The sequence below is a fragment of the Rhincodon typus genome, unplaced genomic scaffold (assembly GCF_021869965.1).
Source record: "Rhincodon typus isolate 14 unplaced genomic scaffold, sRhiTyp1.1 hic_rhity00002971, whole genome shotgun sequence".
Classification (NCBI taxonomy): domain Eukaryota; kingdom Metazoa; phylum Chordata; class Chondrichthyes; order Orectolobiformes; family Rhincodontidae; genus Rhincodon; species Rhincodon typus.
In genome coordinates, this window is record NW_025968609.1 from 14063 (window position 1) to 20830 (window position 6768).

Genomic DNA, 6768 nt, shown 5'->3' on the forward strand with positions numbered 1-6768 from the left:
CGCATTTTTCAAATGACAGGTAAGCAATAGGAGCAGACGGAAGCCGTTTGGCCAATCAGGTCAGCTATACCTTTTAATGAGGTCATGGCTGATTTGGTAATCCTCAACACCACTGTTCTGCCTTATCCACGTGGCTCTTGACTCCCGAAATGACTAAATGTCTGTCTGTCTCAGCCTTGAATATACCTAGCCAGGACAGCCTCTGCTTTCAAGAATTCCACAGATTTGCTTCTCCCTGAGCGTGAGAACATCCACCTTATCTCTGATTTAAATGGGCAACTCGTTTCCCTGAGATAACGCACCCGGGTATAAATCAGAGCACAACAAGCCGCCAAAGTTCGGTGTGAACTCATCGGCGTCTCCAGGGCCAGTTGTAAGTATTTTAAACATTTTGTTTTTTGACCTCTAGTTAAACCAACTGCCCTGATTTGCACGTTAGATTTGCCAAAGTCGAATCTGCTCCAAACGTACTTCATTGGCAGTGATTTAGGTGGTGGTGAAAGGCGCGATTAAAATACAAGGATATAATTCTTTCTCGATCCATTGCCCTGATAATTAATCTCTCCGCTCATGGAAATGGATCCTTTCCATCCACTCCATCGTTCATCAATGTGTTTAGTTCAATTCAATCCCACAACAGCCTATTGCGTTCTGATCAAGTACAGGGTGACAGTAAATTTTAGGGTCGTGGTACAGACATCACAAATCGAATACTCGCCTTTCCTGTTAGATCCATTTCATGAGAAATATTACCAGCTTGACTGTGGTCTGCAGTCATGGCCGAGTGGTTAAGGCGATGGATTCGAAATCTATTGGGGTTTTCCTGCGCAGGTTCGAGTCCTGCTGACTGCGTTTCTGTCCAAAGCAGCTCATGTTTTTTCAGGTCTGGTAGTTAGTTGACATTCAGGGAAGACGTGGTCTGAACAAGAATCTTGCTGTACTCAAAACCTTAGCTCTGTTTCTCTTTCCACCAATACAGCTGGACCTGTTGAGTTTCTGCAGTATTCTGTGTGTTTATTCTGCGTAACTGCTGTTCTTCGTGAAATGTCTTCAATCCCAGTCCTCTGGCAACTGACCCTTGTCATTGGCACAGTTTCTCCCGACGATCAACCCGCCCATCCCCACCCCCACCCAACCCCATCATTACATACAGCCCCAGGACATCTCCGGTTTTGCTCCTCTGGATTCTGTCCACCAAACGGGACTTCCTCATCTCTGGACATGGTGCAAGAGATTTTGGGAAAATATTGTCAGTTGGCGGGGAGAAAAATATTATGAAGCAAAACAGAAAACCCAATCTCCAGCAATGTGAATCTTTAGAAACGTTTTGAGAACTGGAGCTGCAGCAGAATGGTTGCCGTGCGGTCTAACCTGCTGGAGTAAGGTACTAGTTTCTTTGGGGACGTATGATCGAATCCCATTGGTACCGTTGTTTTGCTGGGATGAGAATGTTGCATGGATGATTTCTGTTTCAACTGCCCGAACGAAAATGCGCTGTCTTTTTGAGCACTTGCAGTCCATGACGAGTGACAGCGTAGAAGCTCCAAGAAGCCAGCGGTCCTACTGAGTCTCTGCATGCTCTCCTCACACGCAAGGAGGTTTTCAACACAGAGCTGCTGCGTTATTATCTCAGCAAGATGTGTTCTCCCAACTTGTCAGTGAGTCGTTGAATTTTATGTCACTGCTGTCTGAATTCCACAATCTTACACTGAAAATACTCGCCAATATTTGATGTTATGGGGAAGAAAATGACATCGAAAATTAACTGTGGTGAAATTCTATTTTTGATTTCGCTCCCTCCTCGTTCTGATTATGAGCCAAATTGCAGTTCCAAGACCGTTCTTGCCACAAAGGTGCTGCATTGCTCAACCATTGTGCACTTCTGAGTTCCAGTCGCACGCTGGTCGCATTTTCCCTAAATGCTCGCCTCAGGTCTCAGGGCTGTGCTTTTTCCCACTTCTTGTATGAGCCTGTTCTGGTCAATTTATCTCATCACAGAGTCCGGAATTCTCCTCAGAACAAAAAGTGCAATCCATCTCAAAAGTTTAGTTGATCACAACTTTCAACAAAGTCCTCATTAGATAAGGCTCCGATCTATTTGGAGGCGCAGGTACCAATCCCGCCGCTACCATTTGTATCAGTAATCCATCACTCAGACTCTTCGGACTAACAGACACAATGCATTTATTCTTCGCTGTGACTGAAAATGCAAACGGCTTGTCGTTTTTGCTTCTGTTGCATGGAAAAAAAGCTACCTGTTTGGGGATTTGCTCGATACGTCAGGGGCTGACACAGTTTGCGGGGAGTCTTCCTGCAGGCAAAGCCTTCACTGAGAAATCAGGAGAGTGTCACGGGGAAAGGTAATTGGATAACAATAGGGAGGGTGCCGTCCACGGGCGGTTTCGAAACAACAAGGTTTTAGTGAACGGCCGAGAGTACTCAGCCATTGCTCCAGAGTCTAACGCTTCCTACGAATTTGTCGAATCAGGGGTGGAGGCGAGGTCACCCGTTTCCGAGCCTTACTTTCTTTACCACACTTCCAAGAACCCTGATCAAAAATCGATCTATTTCAACAACAAAAAAGAAAAGCGATGAACAGCTGTGAAGCTAATGCTGCAGGAATATCAGCGCTGGGGGTGGGGGCGGTGGGTAGCGAGGCTGTGTTCTGTTTCTGAAAGGCCTGCTTCAACTGTTGTCTGCCATCTATCAAAATGCACGGATCATAAACCAAAAGGCCCTTATCATCATTTTGGGCAGAGAAATATCTTCGCATTTCAAAGCGTTGGCTTTATTAGCAGCTCAATCAGTCAACAACAGAATTGAATGGATTTACAGGCGCTGATGAATTGCTTGACTCGCGCTCTCATAGAGTCAACTACATTAGCTTGTGCCCTGACACAAAAGTGTGAAACCGCACTGTAAGTGAAACTGACGAAATGACAGACGGGCTGCAAAATACATTCTATTGGTCTTATCTTTATATCATAGAGGTGATGGAAAAATAAACAGGGAGGTGGAGGAAAACCAGGCACATGCAGCTCTGGTGCAAAAAAGAAACCCTCCTTTCTCCTTTAGTCAGCAAAAAGAGACGCGAAGGCGACTCAGGTGACACATTTAGAAGAAAACAATCACGTGCTGCTATCACCTCTTTGACATCTCTGTTCGCCTTTTACGTTCTGTCAATATGTTTAGAAACTGCCTTTTGTGCATCTCTAAATAAGCGCCATGCAGTTTACGAAGTTAGTGAGTTGCTTTTCTTCGTTTCCCACCCAGGTTTCCAGCTCAGCAGGCAGCCATCTGACATGTGTTCATTTACAGGTTTGAAAAGCTCTGCAGACAAAAAGGCACGGCGAAGGAGAAAGACAAAGAAAGTGGAAACTCACGCCTGCATCGAGGTTCGAACAGCCTCGCAATGTGATCAGTCATTATCGGAATCAGCTATGCTAACGATGCTGACTCAGCTTTTCAGACAGCTTACTTTGAGTCACTTATTCTGCAAAATAGATGTCATAGCTGTAAGTATGCCGTTCGGCATCATCCAGTACACGGCCTGCTCAGCTTGGTGCGTTTTCCCGGAAGTCCGGTGTTTTTCACGCTACGTGTTAACGCGAAAGTTGTTCTGTTTCGACCAAAGGGCGAAGTCATTCACCAGAGCGAACGTCTAATTTCCAGAAATGCCGTGCAGTTCATGTTTTCTTTATCCAAGCAGAACCGAATAAACTTTCTCCCAGGCACATTACATTTGTTGCCTAACCGAGTCTCACAAGACGTGCTCAGCTTTCCGTTGATTTTTGATTTGATCGAACGGCTATCAGCATCTGGTGGGAAAATAATGTTTTAGCTGGGCACTGCCGAGCAGCTAAGAAAATGGACGAACAAGACGGGGATCCTTGCAGCCTTTCCCTGTGCCTTCGCTTTTGTTGTTTTGCAGTAGCAACACCAGAAAGAATCATATGTGGGTGAAGCCGGTGCCTGATAGTGTGGCCGAAGCCGGTGCCTGGTAGTGTGGCCGAGCGGTCTAACACGCTGGATTCAGGATCTACTCTCCTCGGAGACGTGGACTCGAATCCCACCGCTGCCACTTCTGCTGGCTGGCCGTTATGCTGAAGCTGGGTAGGGAGGAGCGGCGCTTAAGTTGAAAGCAACAAGAGAAGACGCCTTGTTAAAAATCAATGTACGATGGGGAAGAGCACAGAGCATCCGCTCCTCGTTTCCATTGTGCCAGTCGTTCTCAATTTCGTCGTGGAAATGTAGAGAGCGGACACGCAACCTTCGGTCTACCTCGCCAATGTCGACCAGATATCCTAAATTAATGCAGCCCCATTTGCCAGCATTTGGCCCATATCCCTCTGAACCCTTCCGATTCATACACGCATCCATATGCCTTGGAAATGCTGTAATTTTACCAGGTTCCACCACTTCGTCTGGCAGTTCAATGCATACTTGCACCACCTTCTGCACGGAAAAAAATGGCCCTCAGGTCGCTTTTAAATTTCTGCCCCTCACTTTAATTATACGCCCTCCAGTTTTGGACTCGCCCACCGTGTGATAAAGATCTTGACTACTCACCCTGTCCATAGCCCTGATGATTTGATAAACTTCTGCCAGGTCGTCCCTTAACCATCCGACGCTCCAGGGAAAACTGGCCCAGCCTATTCAGCCTCGCCGTACAGTCCAAAACCTGCAACCCTGGCAACTTCCACGTGAATATTTTCCAGGCAGGTTAACATGATATCTTTTATTTTTCAATAATCCCAATAACGCTGGACGACATCGATCCATTTGAAACAGAGGTGTAAGTAGATAGCTGTGTTCTTTAACACAGAAATGATAATGACGGTTGGTGTCGTGTGGATCACGAACCGATGTTAACGAGCCGTACATTTTGGTGCAGTCAATTTCATAATCCAAAATAAGACTACAATGCGTAGAGTCAGAGATCATAGAAACCCGACCGTATCGAAAGAGGCCATTCGGCCCATTGAGGCTGCACCGACTCTCGAAGAAAAACAAAGTTTCTGGAAAAGCTCAACCGTTCCGGCAGCATCTGTGAAGAAAACATCAGAGTTAACGTTGCGGATCCAGTGACCCATCCGCAGAACCGCGAAGAGCTTTCTGAAAATCTGCATTTCCCACGGCTGAACAATCTGGTCAGCACATCAATGCACAAGAGGGGCAATTTCCCACGGCCAATTCACCAAACCAGCGGATGATGTTTTCGCTCGATGATCTATCCCATATCGCTGACACAGCGTTGTGATAAATTCCGCGAAGGGCTGTTTATCTGTTTCGGAGTATTCGATTTGCTGCGTGCATATTAGTACGAGGGGTTCCAATGATCGAAAAGAATTAGATTTATCTCATTGAGCAGTTAGAAAGTTGTCGCCAAATGAGTGAGTGCAGGAGAAAACAAATCCGTCCATCCCACTTGTATCAGCTCCTGGGGAGATCATGAGAGTGGAAAGACGTGACTTCTGCAAGTTTGCAGTGTCAGTCCTTATCGCAATGCAAAGCATTTGATAGATTTGTTCCTGATTGAAGTGTTTACTGGAAGCAGGGAGCTGAGCAAGATATTGGGTAAACCGATTCAGTTGTGAGAGGCGAAACAGCAATTTCCTTTCTTGCTGTGCGAATGAGATTGTATAGCGCAGAGAATTTCGATATGTGTTCCCGATCACTGGAGAGTCCATAACCAGAGATCACAGTTTGAGGATAAGCTGCAATCCATTTAGGTCTGAGGTGAAGGGAATATCGTCACCAGAAAGCAATGAGCCTGAAGAATTTTGCGGGACACAAAACGGTTGAAGCCAAAACATTGATTAGTTTTATAAAAAGGAATTGGTCATGGTTCTTCGGGTTCAAGGGACAAAAGAACCTGCGGCGAAACGTGAAACAGGGTACTGAGTTGGGTGAACCCGATGATCATATTGAATAGTGGAGCAGGCTGCAAGGACCGACTGGCCTCTTCCTGCTCCAAAGTCTATACAAAGCGACCTCGTGCCGAGCCTTATGAAACAACACAACAAACAGATTATCAGTGACAAAAACACCCATCAGCGAGAACCCGTCGTTTCTTGCTGCAATTTTGTATCCGATTAGTGAGATGCACTGACACTAATTTCACTCTTCTTTGAGAGATGTAAGTAAATAGCTTTGTTCTTTAACAAAGAAATGATGATGACGTTGGCGTAGTGTGGGTCATGTTACGGAATGAAAAGCCCCGTGACAGTGTGGATGCAAAATTGTACGTGAGGAATTGATTTCCACACTCGAGCACAGTGCACAGTGTTGTTCCAAGAAGTCTTATTGAGACCACCTCTCTTCTGAACCGATGTTAATGAGCCGCACATTTTGGTGCAGACAATTTCAAAATCCAAAATGAGACTACAATGCATAGAGTCAGAGATCATAGAAACTCGTCCTTACAGAGGCCATTCGGCCCAGTGAGGCGGCATCGACTCTCGAAGAAAAACAAAGATGCTGGAAGAGCTCAGCAGGTCCGGCAGCATCTATGAAGAAAACATCAGAGTTAACGTTGCGGGTCCAGTGACCCATCCTCAGATCCGAGAAGAGCTTTCCGTAAACCGGCATTTCCCACGGCTGAACTATCTGGTCTGCACATCACTGCACAAGACGGGCAATTTCCGACGGCCAATTCACCAAACCAGCAGATGTTTCGCCTGTGAGAAGGAAGCTCAACGGACACCAGGCAGAAAGCACAAACTCCACACAGACGTCACCCAACGTTGAATCAAAACGGCTCAAAGC

At 46.1% G+C, this 6768-nt stretch overlaps 1 non-coding gene across 1 annotated transcript; it reads left to right on the forward strand.

Annotated features, from left to right (window-relative positions):
- Positions 1-770: 770 nt before the first annotated feature.
- Positions 771-852, forward strand: trnas-cga. The gene has a single exon. It is a non-coding gene; the product is annotated as a tRNA-Ser (tRNA).
- The last annotated feature ends 5916 nt before the right edge of the window (positions 853-6768 follow it).